Here is a 17,184-nt window from a genome sequence, read left to right as displayed (position 1 = left end):
TTGCATTGCTTAGTCATTTTTTTCATCAGAATGGTCTAATCACGTTTGCACACATTACTTGCCCCCTCATCTAAGCCTGACCTCAAATTGACACTGAAGCTCACAACTAAAGAGAATACTTTGCTCTATGAGTATAGCTAAGAGCAATTTAACTTAGAACGAAGCAGGCACACCATATGACTATGGCTACTGCTGCGTTTAAGATCATTTCATCTGATACTTGCAGGGAACAATAAATGACATTTAAAAAGTTCCACAGTTTGATAAACAGCTTTTGCACTTATATCTGCCTCTTTATTATTGCACAAATTTCAAATCAGGTTTGTTTAAAATGAAGAAACAACACACACACACACACTGCTCTGCAATAGGCAAAAGGAAATGTATGGTTTAATATTGTCCTGATATGGTCACTGCAAATAAAGTCCATCCCTCAATAAACTTATTTGTCAGGTGCTTGTTGACTGATGTGCTATAATAGGTCAGTTTTAATAAACCTGTAACATTCCATACTCTACCATATCATTCAGAATTGGGTGGAGCTACTATTTTCTTCCAATTGGCTGCTGTTAGGGATGGGGGGAAATGTTAAGCGGTTTGCATTTAAAGGCAAATATACTTAATTCGCAGATTTCAAAACAATACTCAAACTGAAACAAAGGTCACATCTTCACCAAGCATTTACAGCATTACAATATCACTTTAAACGATCATTGTTGTTGTTGTTTAGTCGTTTAGTCGTGTCCGACTCTTCGTGACCCTATGGACCAGAGCACGCCAGGCACCCCTGTCTTCCACTGCCTCCTGCAGTTTGGTCAGACTCATGCTGGTAGCTTCAAGAACACCATCCAACCATCTTGTCCTCTGTCGTCCCCTTCTCCTTGTGCCCTCCATCTTTCCCAGCATCAGGGTCTTTTCCAGGGAGTCTTCTCTTCTCATGAGGTGGCCAAAGTATTGGAGCCTCAGCTTCATGATCTGTCCTTCCAGTGAGCACTCAGGGCTGATTTCCAATCTTGGGTTTCCACAAATAATCTTGGTAACTAATTTGTTAAGGGTGCCAAGAGCTGCTAGGAGGCATCTATTCCCCTCACAGAGCTATAATTCTGAGAGTTTTATAACCATACATCTCCCTTTCCAGTGAACTCTGGAAATTGTTGCTCTGGAAGGAGAGTAGGGCTGTCCTAAAAACTTTTTGTACTCTGAACAAACAACAGTTCCCAGGATATTTTGGGGGAAGCTATGACTGTCAAAGTGGTATCATAATGCTTTAAACACATCCTGCAGATGGGGCCACAGCAATCCTTCAAAATCTGCACTTCTCAAAAATTTGCAGTGCAATTCTCCAGCCAAGTAATGTGTACACAGATGATATAATGAGGTAAAGTGTATTATATTGCAGAAAGTGTAAACATTAGAGAAATGTGTTTTGCTAAAATGTGTGCATTATACAAAATTGCATACAAAGTTGTCTATATTAGGAGATATTCGCACTAAAATGCAGTTGAATTTCCATAAGATTTTTTTAAAAAAAATCCAGCTGATGTGGGAATGTGGAGAGCTGAAGTTAAAATTGGAAGAAATTGTGAAACCAAAATTGACAGATTCACTCATCCCACTCCTGTGCTGAAATTAGTATGAGGTGAGGAACAACCCCATTGGCATGAATGGGCATTGTATTTCTATTGATAATTTCAGGGTGGGGTGATATTTGTCAGGATCATGGATAGGGAGGGATAATTTCATAGATCTGTAGAGTTAGAAGTGACCCCAAGGTTCACTATCCTAATCTCCTGCAATACAGGTTGTGTGAATCTGACCTAAATTGATATTAACCATTTGCAGCATACTTGACTAAAGGTAGCCATTTTATGACCACACACTGTGTCCACTAAGCCAAAGGCACACTATCTTTGGTGGGGGATGGTATTAATCAACAACTTCTTCTTTCAGGCGTTCCTGTTCAGATTAAAGTTTTTTTATGGGTGCTGTCATTTGTTTTGAGCCTTTCTGTAAATAGAATAGCTGCATGCAACCGAACCGTTCTGCTGCTAAATGGCCACCTGACTGAAACGAAGCTTTTGTAAGATTGCACTCTAATTTTATCAGTGCATTTCTCCCCTAGTAAAAGTGATAAATAATTGTTGCCTCTGAATTGAAGAGGCTACCACTGACCAATATTCACTCCATCTTCTTTTTATTTTTGAAGAACCCACTTTTGTCTTCCCAAAGAATTGCCAGCTATTGCAGAGATTATTTAGACTTTATCTGAGCAGAAGATTCCCTACTTTTTCCTTCTTCCAACGCTATACGTGTGCAGGCAGTGATGGGCTATAGAGTTTGTTCATGCTTCTTCCAACCCTACAATACAGGGACTTCAACATCCTAAGGACAAGGATGAAGAAATGGAACTGCAAAGGTGTGCTTCACTTTCGCAAGGGAACATAGATGCTAAGGAGGTGGGGATAAAGGAAGAGGTGCTCTCATCCCATTTTTACTCTGAGTTAAATGCAACACTATTACAGCTTCAGAATTTTTCAAGGATCCATTCCTGCCCTCAATGAAATGAGCAAAACCTGGTTCACAGGGGAACATAGGGGCTGAGGAGGGGGGGAAAACAAAGAGGTGCTTTCATTTCGTTTTTACTCTGAGATAAGAGGCAGCACCATCACGACTTCAGCATTTTCCAAGAATCTTTCCATGCACTCAATGAAGTGAGCAAAATCTGGTTCCTTTTTTTGTTTTTCAAGTGCACATTCATAGGCCCACCTGTGGACTTCATATATTCTTCACCATGCACATCCAGGAGTATAATAGCATTTTTTTCAACCTTGGGCCATTTCGCTGGGCCCTAGCTACCTACACTCAACAATAAGGGGACAAAATTGAAGGAGCTTTTTAGCTTTTATAGCTTATTGATTTTTATATTTTCAGATGTATTAGAGCAATTTTTCAAACGTATCCGCCTTACCTTGATATCTTGAGTGTAGGGAGAGGATTTCACATTTATTAGCTTTGCTTTGGTAAAAAAAAAAAAAATGTATATAGCAGTAGAAGTTCTTCAATGTTATCTGAGGGATATAAATGGTTTTGGTAAAAAAGAAAATCAATCTTCAGAGTAAAATGCAGAGCTTGTGTGCAAGTGTTACATAAAAAGCAGGCAACAAGGAATACACTTTTCCAACTAGGTAGCAAAGATGGTTTTTTGAAAGTATGCTCTTGAATTGCAGTTGAACTCACTGATGCTCAATACTTTTCAAATAGAAAAGTTCTATCTTAATGGAGAGCATATAATGCAGTAAATACTTTTTTATTATCTCTGATCAACCGTGACAGCATTAAAAAAAAAAAAAAAGTGTGAGAGAGAAGAGTGCAGAAGAAGGAACGTCGCCTTTACTGAGACTATGATTTTCTCAGAGCATGAGCAATGAGGGAGGGGGGGGGGGAGTGAAACACTTCATGGTCAGAATCCATTTGTCCGAGTTTTGAATTTTCAAATGCTACAATCAGAACAAAGAAGCATTCCACAGCTTAGAGTGCATAGGAGGGTGATCCATTGCCTTTTGCCTTTTCTGCAGTGTATTCCCCCCCCCTCAAATGCGTGTTTGCATTTAATGATGATCTCTGTCTAATGTGGGTCCTTTAATTGCTTTTAACACCTTTGTTGCAGTTCAGTCGCCCAATTCTACAAGAATAACGTTCTCTCTCTCTCTCTCTCTCTCTCGCGCGCGCACACACGCACACACCCCAAACTAAAATTTTGACATTTTTATTTTGTATTTGCTTTTGTCTCGGGACCAGTGTCTTTCCCCAACTTCAAGGGATCAGCTACATCAGGTGGCTTCATGAATTCATTCCAATGTGAATATTCTGATCTGCTCAGCACATTGTAGCCAGATCAGCATTTGATAAAGCTACCTTAACTTACAAATAATATTAACATCTCTAACCCTATCTGCAGCTTCTGCTTTGTACACACCAACTAAAAAAAGAAAGAAAAAGAAAACCTTATTGGTCTCTGCAGCCATTACTTTTATTTAATCACATGACGGCAGCCACAATGGAAATAGCTATTTAATGCATTCATTCAGCTGTTGTGGTTTGTTCAGCAAATTTGCTGGGGAAATTTCAAGGCAAACTTTAACCACGGGTTTGTGGTCATTTAACTGAATTAGATTCAGAGAGTTACATTCTAATGGCTGCTTTATTTTTATTTATTTTTTTAAAAATAAAAATTAGATAACAGATCCCTTGTTTCCAAGGAATATTAGATGTTGGGTTGAAGAAGCAGCTCCTTGGCATGCTCCTGTTGGAACTTTGTCAGTCCACCCCCCCCCCCATACTCAGGAAGTAGCACGCTGAGACTTTTCCAGTTGAGTGAAGTACAGGGGTGGCTGCGTGAAGGTATCTGGCGATCACATCGGGGTCACCAGATGTTGGGTTGAAATAAACGGCAGACGAGTGACGAGTGTCATACGGGAGGCATCTCCCAAGCATGTCTCAGAGAGTCCCTTTTATTGAATATTACAGCATTGCCACGTATGTGCTTGTTGCTGATTAGTTAACACAAATCATACGCAAGGGTTGCATATAGGCATTAATCATCAATAGATTAAAGGTTGGGAAAGGAACACAGAATTGGACAGGTATGAAAACCTCCCTATTAAGCTATTACTAATGATTGATATTCGCATTCATAGATGTGGTCAACCATGCATTAACAACAGGTCAGGGTACGATGAACTGAACATTCCAAGGTGGGTGAGCACGGAATGCTTCAGCTCAGAACGGTTTGTCAAACTCATGTGCAGAAGCAAAACTTCCCATCATATTAGTATGAATTAAAAGCAGATTTCTTCAATGTCACTCATACTCTGCTTAGAATCATAGAATTGTAGAGCTGGAAAGGACCTCACAGGTCATCTAATTCATTTCCCTGCAAGAATCTCAATTAAAGCACCCATGACACATGGCCATTCAGCTCTGCTTTGAAACCTCCAAGGAAGGAGAGCCCACCACTGCCAAGGGAGTCTATTCCACTGTCAAACAGCTCTAACCATCAGAAAGTTCTTCCTGGTGTTTAATTGGAATTTCTGACTAATCAAAACACATTATGTTAGGATACACTATGTCCACAGCATTCTCCTGATCCACCAAGATTGTAATTCAGTCAAAAAAGAAATGAGATTCATCTGGCATGTGCATCAATGAAGCTATCATACCCAGTACCAGGTGTTCTCCTACCACCTGTAATATTGTCTCTCATTTTTTAGTTTGAAATTCTTCTGATCAGGTTCACGAGACTCTTGTCAAACACATTCTTGTCAACTGCTGTGAGGTACAACCCATCTCTTGCCAGAAGACCTTCCTCAAGGTAGCAGAGACCATCTTCCAAGAAGCCAAACCATACCACTTCCAGTATTTTAATCTCTCTTCCTGGGCCATGATCTTCAACAGGAAGGAGTGGTGAAAAAAACTATACTCCAAGGCCCTTCAGCTTCATGCCCAGAGCCTCATTGTCCCTTGCTATGCATTGAGACTTGTGCCTTTCTAAACCCTAGAATCACACAAGTGTACAAAGTAACCCTAAGAATCATTGACCTTGCTTGTGGGAATCTCACCTGAAGAATCCTTTAAGATTGCTATCTCACTTCTGTTTAAAAAGCTCCAATGAAGGAGAGTCCACCACTTTTCATTCCGCTGTCAAACAGTTCTTACCATCAAAAGGTTTTTTCCTAATGTTAGTCAGAATCTACTTTCTTGTAATTTGAATATATCGGTTCAGGTCCTACCCTCCGAAGAAACAGAAAACAAGCTTGCTCTGCCTTCCATGTGAAAGCCTTTCAGATATTTGAAGATGGTTATCATACCACCCCAAATTGGCTCTCAGTTTACAGATTTTCTCTCAAACTCTCTGAACAGAGTTCACTGGCAGGTATGTCCAAAATCCATTTCGGGGGCCCAATGCAGCCCCTATGGCAGTCTATCTCCTCGGGTAAAATCCTAGAAAAAGCTCAAAAACTTATAACTTTGGGGTAAAATCATAAAAAATCGTAAAAAAAAGCTCAACAACTGCAATCCTTAAAAAAGGCCAACAACTTTGGTTGGCCCTAACGCATGTTCACTTCATTAAATCTGGCCCTCTTTGAAAAAAGTTTGGGCACACCCCCCCCCCTCTGGATTATGGCTACATTTTCTTTTCCCTCACCTCCTCAGCAGTTCAGCTGATGTTGTTAAGCCAGAATAGTACAGCACAAACACTTCAATATTCCCAATTTCAACTTGGTTTCCTGTGCTTTTGGGATATATCTGTTCAAACAGACAAAGTTTGATTCATAGTTTGCAAGCAGATGAATAATAGAAGGTTGGCACAGAGTGGAATTTGAACCAGAACCAAAAACGGCAACAATGCACAGAAGCTTTGCAGTTGGGGTCATTTTAAAGATGTGCTGTCAATTTTCTAATAAGCTAATGTAATGTCCAATAACCTGATTAGGCCCTTTGATGGATATGGCTACTTAAAATGCAACACTGTTAAACCTTGTATTTATTTCCTAAACTACCAATAATTAGCTTCTCTGATCATTAACTTCTTCTGGTTGTTTGTGGCATGTAAAATGAAGGTGCAATAGAATAAAGCAAAGTGATGTGCTATATCTATGGATAGATAGAAAGCCTCATTTGGATCTCTAATTTATAAACTTGGTATCAGCCAGAATTACTTGTCATGGGGAATAGATGCTTCCATTTTATGTTTGCACTGGTCAGTTAAAGCTACCAAATCCAATTTAGCTTAGTTTTAGCTGTTTTTGCTAAGTGTCATTGGTTGGATATGGAAAAATCTTGTGTGAGCAGAAAAACACTTCTGTTTGCATAAGGCGTTCAAGCTGAATTTTCTTGATTTCCCATCATGCCACAACCCTCCCTCATGCCCCATACCATACTGTTTCAGGGTTTCAAAGTGTCATTTGATTCTTAGGAGTGATTGTTCAGGAGGTATGGACAGGAGATAAATTTGATTCAATATGCATTTAAAGGTGAACCTACCTAATTCATGCTTTCCGTGCAAAATGTGCAAAACGAATCATGGCCACCTTTGAAAATGACACTTCTCTAACTTTTCCAATGTTAGCATCAAAAGTACATATACCAAGGAACAGTGTGCACAGAAATGCTTATACTACTGAAAATAGCATACACACATGCATTATAGTTGGCAAAATGGCTTTGCACAGAAATTTGTACTAAAATGTTGATGAATGGTCATGAGTTTTCATGAAGACTTAAAATATATATATATCACAGACTGGTGTGGAAATGTGGACCTTCAGGAGGCAGGGATGAAAAATGAGATCAAAATGGTCAGATTCACTCATCTCAACAGGGGAGGGAGGGAGGGAGGAAACAGGAAATACCCGCTGAACAAGCAGAGTTCTCTTCATGTGCTGTATACCTTGGTCCAATCCAACATGACTCTAACTGGAGAGTTTGAAGGAAATATATAATTGCAAAATAATACTGGGCAGCAGACTTGAACCCTGAAAACAGCTCAATTCAGTTTGTGCCAAGCAGATATTTTATAACAATATGAAATATTCTGAGTATTCTTGTTTAGCTTGAATAATCCAGTTAAATGTTTAGATCAGTTTAGATCTCAGAAACTACAATCCTAAAAATACTCTTTTGGAAGTATAAATTGATTTTGTAGGCCCCATCTAGTGTTAGTGCAGTACCAGGTCGATCTGTAACTCCGTGAAAGCCAGATTGCTTGGATTTAAGCAGATTTGGGCTGCACTTCTAAACACTTTATCTGGTACGCAAGTGTCATTGAAATCAATTGGACTTATTTCCACATAAGTGATTTCTGGATCATAGTCCAGTTCCTAATTGAACTCTGGCTGTTAGAAGTTTTCAGTGAGAGCAGGCAGTTTTAGAGTGTATTAGTTAATCTTAGCTAAGTCGAAGAAATAACATAAAAACAATTTTAGAGCCTCTTCAGTAATATATTTTATGCTTCTGAGCACTCCAAGGCTGCAGGGACTTGAAATTTGTTGTGCTTTCTTCATCACTTCTTACTGAAGTGTTTAGTACACAGTAGTCCCTAAATTCCGTATGTAATTATAGTGCAAAGAATATCAGTCTGTCTAAAACTCTACATCTGGTATTTCGACAAATCTCCTGGTGTGACAAATGGGGTGAATGATTTTTCCCCCCTGAAACAAAAAGACTTTGGGGTTGCTTGGTTTGTTGTCAGCTTGAAAGGAGATTAAATGTTACATTCCTGTTAGCATCTCTTTTGTTCTGAACATTAACTCAAAGTAATTCTGATGTTTTAAGTAGCAGCAGGATTTTTTCAGTGTATTGAGATTGTGATGGTTGACTTCTAATCATCTTCCAGACAGGCAGCTAAAATAAAAATTGGCCTTGGCCATTGGCTCCTAGATTCTCGTATTAGGCAGGATGCAGCCGGCCACTTCTCCAATGAGCATTGATGTTTCGTAAGGCTTTTATGTTTTTCTTTATCTCTTTTTAAAATCAGTTTACCAGCTTAGTGGATTGTGAGGATGCTGTGGACATACTTTATCTTAATTTCAACAACACGTTTGATGACGTCCTCCATAATAGCCTAGTTAGCAAATTGGTTAAATGTGGGCTAGTAATATCAGATAGATTTAGGAGGGGCTGGTAAACCATGCTCAAAGAGTGCTTATCAATGATTCAAGCTGGAGAAAGATTCTGAGTGGGCCTGCTACTCTTCAACATTTGTTTGTTTGTTTTGAAGGCTAAAGTGATTTTGGTTGCATTAATTAAAAAAAAACATAGCTTCCAAGTCATAGGAAGAAATTGTGAATTTGACACTTCAAAGCAGTGAGTCTAGAAGGGATAGAGACATACTGAAGGGCAACATTCCTCTACCTCAGTTCTCTAGGGTATCAACACAGAAGACTGAAAGTTCTTGTGTTGCATTCAAAGACAACCTATTGTGCATTCTCAGATAAAGTTGTTGCTCATTTAAACCCAAAGATTCCAGAGTCTCATGTTTTCATTTAGATCAAGGATTTGTCTTTTCCCAGCATCTTGCCACTATATGCTCATATCCATCATGTACTCATGTACTTTTGAGATCCCCATATCTGGCAATAGCTTGTACTTCACCTTGATGGTAATTCGTTGCTCTCCTACATGGAAGCATCTCTCCTGGTTGGCCTCTAATTCTGAGCAATGTTTACAGCGGTATCTGAACAATACATCAGTGTTGCCATCTATAGTGTGAAATAAATATTCAGCTTCTTAAAAAAAACCCGCCCTATACTCTTCCATGTTTTTTTATTGACTGTCAGGCAGAAGGATCAGCAACACATTATTTAAGGTTAACATTTGTTTAGCGGCATCTGGTCTCCATAATATTAACATTAACATCTCATTGGGAAACTCGATATATGCCTTCCCAGCCTTGTACTCTGGTGAATAATGTCTATGAGATAACAACGTTCATTACAGATGAACAGCAATAAAATCAGGGTAATGTGTATAATGCAGAAGAAGGTATGCCTTGCATTCCCCAAACCCTTTTGTCAATTAATTCAAAAGCACCATGGTTTTATTAATTTATGAGGTTGTTTGAAGGAGACAAAGATTAATTATTGACATTAATGTACAAACTCAAAGAGGTGCTCTTTTCGAACTTGGTTTGATGGTGACAAACATTCTGTTCCTTCCCAGTACGTCTCTGATGTGGAGCAGCCAGCAACATTATGTGTTCCAAATGAAAAGGGAAGCTTAATATCATGTGTTCATTCTATTTCAGGCATAATCCTCACAACTGGAATACTGGCATGATCTGATTCAATGCTCCATGGGATTTCAAATATGCATACAGAGCTCCCAGAGAATAGGAGATGATCTGTTCTTATCAAAGTCAGACAATCCTCATGTAAACAATAGGGAATCCCCTTTCCTTAGCCTCTGAAAATAAAAGGGCATCCCCTGCTCTTGCATAGTTTTGTGTGGAAATGGCAGCTGCTGTGATCATGCCTCCATTGGGATGATTTCCTTGACTCCATGCGTTTTTCACTGTGGGTGTCTCACTGAAGACACAATACAAATTAACTCATATGAACTACCCAAATAAAAGGTTAAGCCCTTGTGTTAACCAGCCCTTCACCAGACAACCTCTCCTGTTCTTTGATGAATGAAACCAATAAATAAATGAAATAATAAATGGACTAATGATGTCGACTGAAGGCAGAGCAGGCTATTTTAGTCTCTTGGTTATTTCAAGCGTAAGCTTCTGTTTCTGGAACTTTCCATGGTGTAAAGTCCCAGAAATACTTGGGGATAAATATCTCTCAATACCATGGAATCACTAAAGGAGAAAATGTTCTTTATGGAAACACTGAGAGCTCCTTGAGCAAACAAGTCATTCTGTGCTTTATGTCTGTGCATGAGATTTTGTCAAAATTGAACTTTTGCCAAGCTTCTTCTAAAAACTGCAATGACCCTGAGGGTCATTGAGGCCATTCTAGCTGTTCAAAATTGAAATTAAACTCCCCCCTCTACTTTTTGTTTTCCTAACCTTCAAGGTGCATCTGCACAAACTGCAGCAAGAGGTCACATTCAGATACTCTACGTGAGGGGTGAAATGTAGCAGGCAGATGTAAGATCTATACAGCAGAGGTGAACAGAGTCTTGACCAGCTTGACAAAACAGCAAAATATATCTCATTTTAGGGACTGGTAAGTCAGAGAATCCAACCAAAAAGGAAACATAAAGTTTCTGAGAAAATATATGGTGTACAGGGAAGGTTTAGAAAACACATGGCTTAAATACAAATGTTATAGTATACAAAAACTATTAAGTTCCTTGGATTCCCCACTCACAGTTAATCCTAGTTAGAAGTTAAGGCCTAACTACCATGACATTGGTTACATAGTTCTGCCCTTAAGCTTAGGGCTTCCTTGGTGTTAGTTAGTTAGTTAGTTAGTTAGTTAGTTAGCTTGTTAGAAAGAGACCTAATCAGATCCCTAGTATTGCTTTAGAGGGTCTTTAACCATCTGCTCCTGTTCCAGGCACAATCCTGACCAGACACCCTGCACCTGCAATTTGTATTGTGAAAGATGTTCCATTCATTTCAATGTGTTCCCTTTTTTTTAGTAATGCAAATTGGAGTGGCAGAGGGCCTAGACCAATCAGGCCCACACCAGGGGCAAAGGGTTTAACAAAAGCCCTGCCCTCAGTGCTATGGTCCCAGTCTAGATCTCTCACCTACACAAGGTATTTGTTAATTCAACTCTGCACTTAATGGTGCAAATGCACAACTAACCTCTAACATACTTTGGTCCTTAAATCTCATTCAAAGCACATTTCCCCCCTCAAAGAATTCTGGTGTCAAGGCTTAAGGGAATTACGATCCCTCCCCCGGTGGCAGTCAAAAAACAGATAACTGAAAAAAGATCTTACCATGTAATTTATACAATATTCACACAGAGAGACAAATCTATGTCTCTCCTAATCTACGTCACCCCTGCACCAGCTGATCAGTGCTTTCTGCCTCTGAGATTTCTGTTCTGCTACTCTCACGGCACGCCTGGTTTTGGGAGAGGGGGGATCAGGAATGCTTTCAAGAGACACTGAGTCTGTTATCTCTCCCCCCACCCCCGGGTGCTTCTTCTTCCTGCTGCTGCTCCCCCAATATTTCATAGCTTTTCTCCTTGGCAGCCTCTGAACTACGCCCTTCTGCAAACCATTGTTCTAAATCTATACTCTCCTCCTCTTCTTGGGAAGGTGCAGAGAGAGGGGGGTGGCAGCTACCACCATTCCTCTTCTGTCTAGCCCCTGACATCTGGACACTGTAGTTTACTCCTCACCGAGTTATGATTCCCAGCAACCCTTTACAAACTACAATGTATACAACCTTAAAGGCAGCCCTTCTGCAGCAGTTTACTAAAACGTTTCTAACTATTGTGGCTCATAATCACTGCCTTAGAACAAATTGGTTCTCAGCCCAAGGCTCCATAGATATAAAAGACACACACAATAATGATTTATCCTATTATTATATCATTAAAATGTTGTTCACATTCCTACATTTACGAAAAACTACGCTTGCCACTGAGATGCAGTGTATTATAAAAGAATAAACAGAACATCTGTACAAACAGGACTGCCCAAGCTAGAGCTTTCTGTCAGCACAAATTACTATATTTGAGGATCTTGGGTAACCATCTGCAACATATCAAGTAATATAAGCTACATCATCTATCAAATGTTTAGCTTCACAGACTGAAGCAGTCGTATTAACAATGGAGCAGAGAGTCTATTAACCACCATGGCAACACACTAACACAAATCTTATCTTTTCTGCTAATGGCAATGAAATCATTTGACCTGCTATTGTGGAATGCTTTGTTTTATCTGAAAAATACATTGGCTTCAGCTCTCTTCTTGGTCTAGATCAGGGATAGCCAACAAGGTGCCTTCTAGAGGAAGTTGGACTACAAGCCCCATCAGCCCCAGCCAGCATAGCCAATGGCCAGGAATGATGGGAATTATAGTTCAACAACATATCAAGTGCAGCATGTTGGCTACTGCTGATGTAGAGGGATGATTGAGTCTGATTTAGGATGTGAATAAGGGTGTTCTATGACTATTTTTGTGTTTAGTCATTCCATTCATTTTTGTTATTAAAACCTAATTCATTTAATCATCCATTTGTTTAAACCCTATTCATTAAGATATGATTTAATCCTTTTTCATTTCCTGTTGCTTTCAATGGGAGACCCAATAGCTTGTCTGCTGCCTGTGACTTCAACTACATTCTCCAAAGAAACAAGGTGTGGGAAATTTCTACTCACTGAAGTAACCAGAAATATAATTTCTCTTGTTTAACTAAAAGAGATCCCAATTTTTTTAACAAACAAAAATCTTATGGTTTATGGTACTGTAAGTGAATTGTTTCCCTAAACTTTATGGTTCTCTTCCTCCCTTTTCCAGGTTTTTCCTGCATTCTTCTCATCTTTCCCCCTCTTTCCCCCTTCTATATTCTTCAAATCAAGGCTTCATTTTTACAACATTGCTTTAAGAAACAGCTTCAAATAATACATGTAGACATTTTATAGAATGAAATGTCTATAAATGAGTGCCATCTCCTGGCACAGAAGAATATATTGCATTGTTTGTCAAATTCTAATTTCAATGAACTATTAACAGAAGTTGATAGGCTCTTGTGGTACAGATCTGAGGCAATTCAGCTTTGTAGTTCTTTAGTGTGAAATTCTGCACTTGTGCAAGTTGAACTGAGATTCCTGATATATATTTTTCCTTATCCCATTAAGCAAAGAAAGACACTTTGAAGAATTTTCTCTAGACATTCTCCACAATTTATGTAGCAATTGCCATTCTCCACCCTCCCTCAAATGCTGCAGAACAATGCTAAAATGGGGGCCCCGTGAAGCATGCAAAATGGTGGCTGACATTTTACCTTCATACTGTCCCAGAACTGTGGCAGATCCAAGACACTGTGAATGATACAAAATGGTGGCCAAGCAGCCAACACTGTGCCATGGCAGCAAAAACAACCCCCTAGGAGAAAGTGAATAAACAAATAAAAACTGCTACAGCCCCTACAGATAATGGACCCCAGCCCTGAGAATTTGTTGGAATTTTTTTCCCCTACTCCTGGATAAATGCAGTGAAATGGTCCATTTGATTTTTCTGCTCCCTAAAGGGTAGAGCACTTCAAAGGTTCATTTGCTTATAGTTCAGATGTCTGACACGTCCCATATTTTCAAGACATTTTATGAACTTTCCTCAGAATCACTGTTTCTGAGTTGCTGGAGCAGTCATGAAGCCAGCCCAAGTGCTGGCAGATAAGCTTTGCTTTCTTTTGCCCGTCCAAGTTCGAGCGAGAGATGGAGTCACACCAATGTCTGCACCTTTTGTGGCGAGATAAGCAGAAAAGATGGCAATGAACAACTCCACAACAAAAGAGTGGAATTTTTAGCTCTGGCATTAAAGCCAAAAATGTTTAATACTTGTTTTCATCCAATAACACTTTTATTCTTTGAGTAGCCTTGAAAAGATCCTATAAACTCTACCAGTATTTTGGGGGGGTCTCTTTATCCCTGTCGTTTTACTATTATTGTTGCTTTATTTTGCCTGCACTAGTGATCTTTAGCAATAGCTGCAGAAATTTTATAGTTCAGTGTCTCCCTGCTGCTTCTGCATAAAATGAACTGAAAGTATTGGTTGCTGCTTTAATTACGAGTATCTGTTCAGCTGCAAAAAAAATAGGTGTGTGGGCTCTGCTAAGCTATTCTTTCTTGACTACTTGAGTTGCTAGTAACTCCAAGCTTGCATCTTCGCCTGTGGTACGGTTTCAAATGTGGTATGGTTTCAGAATGGGAAGTGGCACAGTCAGGCCAGACTCAGTTATGTCTGTCTGGAAAGAAGCAGGGAGGTCATACAGTAGGTCTATTTGACTGTTGCATGCGTGATCAAAGTGTTTCCAGATTGGGCCCAATTGAGCTCAGTGTAGTCTGATTAATCTTTATTTCATCAGTAGTGATGTTGGGACAAGTGATATTGGTGACTCAACTGGCAGTGGGTCATCCATTTTCCTTATGCTACCCCCCCCTCTCTCTCTCTCACACACACACAGAGAGAAAGATTCTGCCATTCTTTCTGTCTCCATCCACCCCCTCCTTCCCTCCTTCCCTTCTATATATCTCCTTACCCTCTTCAATTGCTCCCCATCCTGCTAAAAAACAACAACCCCATGTGCAACAATTGCTAGGTTTAGAGAAAAAAAATGGTTCTTTTTGTATGAATGGGACCTTTTTCTATAATTGCTGCATGGTTTTTTGTGGGAAAGCATGGAGATGAGAGAAGAAGAAGAGAGAATGTCCAGTCACTTTCCTATGTCACCGTCAATTCTGGTACTTTTTTAAAAAATGAAAAATTATCTCAACTTGTCCCTCAGAAATTAACAGCTGGTGTTATTAGCAGAAGACTTGGACCATTAATTGGCAATTAAGTTTCTGTTGGCGACATTGATTTGTTGACTATTACTGCATTGCAATAGGAAGCTTTTGAATTGTTATTCACCAAGTACCTTTACTGATGCATCTCAAGGAATAAAGTGCTAGATGAGCAGATTGACCTCAGTATAGCCTCATAAAGGGAAACTATTACAAATCTTTTATATCTTTGAGCTTGGGACAAGGGTGAGTAGGATCACCTGCTGCCACTCAGAGGCTCTAAATGCGATGTGATATATATGCCAATATCCCTTCCCTTATCGCTATATTAAAATTCTATTTCAGTAAAGCTGTGAGGGCCTCAAAAAAGCAAAACAACACTCACTGTGTTGAAAGAAAATATTGGGTATTAGTCACAAAGGATGACTTCCCTTGGATTGTGGCATAATAACACTTCTTAGGGTTTCTGCCTGGCATTAAAATAATGAATGTACCCTTGAATTCAAATGCATGAACAATACTCTACGGAAACCGAAATTTATGGGATTTGGGAGCCCCAAATTGGCTCCGCAAGTACTTCTGCAGTACACTGACCTCAACATCACCTCATCTCTCCCCCTCTACTTCCCAACAAGGTGCAGCAACATGACCAACCGGAGATCAAGTGATCCCCATTGGCTCTCCACACTATCTGCTACTGGTAGATATGAATGCAAGAAATAAATATCTCAGTGGTTCAATGTTGATTGCCAGACAATAATAATCTATGTGATGTTTGTCTCTCTGTGTTTTGCTCTCAGGAGACAACTCCCCCTTTGTTCCTCTGTTTGGTATAAAGCTTTTTTTCTGGGGGGGAAATAATGTCCAAGTGTTTTCATCTTAATGATTCCCCATGGGGGAAAAATGGAAAGTCGTACAGATGCTTTATGTTACCGTAACCTTTGGTTACATTTACAATTTATTTTTTTCTGGAGTCAATCCTACCATCTTTATTTCTGAACAGAGGTAAATATGGTTGCAAAATAGCACGGAAAAAATAATCCTGGAAAGGACAAACAAACATATGTAGAAAAGCTTTTTAACACAATGTAAAATGGGTTTGAGCAAGCCATAATGAGTTGATGGAAAGTAATCTGAGATTGCCGTCTTAAAACAGCGTACAGCCACAAATAAATAAATACAGGAAGATGCACTTGCATTCATTATAACATAAAACAGCAAATCTGCATTCAGTTCTAATAGGGCACTTTCCCAAGCTCAGTGAGCTGAAACACTTACAATATGTGTTTACATCACGATAAGGCACATTTTAAATAGTGGATTCAGTTCTGCACTTTCCAGGAGTATAGAGACTCAATCAGGGATACTAGGCTTTTTCTTATTAAACAATAAAACAAAGCCCATTTTAGCAAGTTATCCTACCTTGAGGGTACAATCAATTTCATCTTCTGTGTGTTTGCTTCAGTTATGCATGTGATTTGACAAACAGTAGAATATTACCTCTAGCTATATTTCAGTACAAATTCCTTTCCCTGGCATAAACTGAACGGCATGGCAGAAATGTTTAGCAACCCAATATTAGTGTCAACTTTGACTCCACTTGGACAATTGGCCTTGCATAATACATGTCTTTGTCAACTGATGATTACTTATGTCACCCTACATTTTAGTTTCCAGTAAGGTAATTGTGTCGTAGACCTTTCCAGTAGAAGAGGGCAGGGCAGGGGTGGGGGAATCCTGTTGTTTCTGCCATTTTGTGAGGCACTTGATGAATTACAGGGAAAGCAGGGTAAGCAGATGTGGGAGTAAGGTCCTAAAATAACGCAGGATCTTAGGGGTCAAGAGTCCATTGCATCAGATAATGGAGGGATTGTGACAGGGCTAAAAGCACAATCCAGCTCACATACCACATACATACTTCAAAATCATCTAAACCAGACCACTGAAAAATATGAAATCCATAATGTAATCTTCTCTGTGGTATGAGCCCAAGGACATAGTGGAATATTTATTTACAAATTTATTGTTTGTAATTTTTTAAGCTGCTGCATGGCTCCATAAAAACACCTGGTTGTAGCCATTAATTCCTGAGCTGTACCAAACAAAAATAAATAAATAAAATATTGGAATACAGGTCAATCAGCAACAAAGGTAATAGTCCTAGGCACCACTGTGAACACGGTGAACCACATTTTCCACCCTCAAATAA

The sequence above is a fragment of the Podarcis tiliguerta genome (genome assembly GCF_965153285.1).
Source record: "Podarcis tiliguerta genome assembly, chromosome: 11".
Taxonomy (NCBI): Eukaryota; Metazoa; Chordata; class Lepidosauria; order Squamata; family Lacertidae; genus Podarcis; species Podarcis tiliguerta.
The sequence above is the reverse complement of the archived record's forward strand: the minus strand, read 5'-3'. Positions refer to the sequence as shown.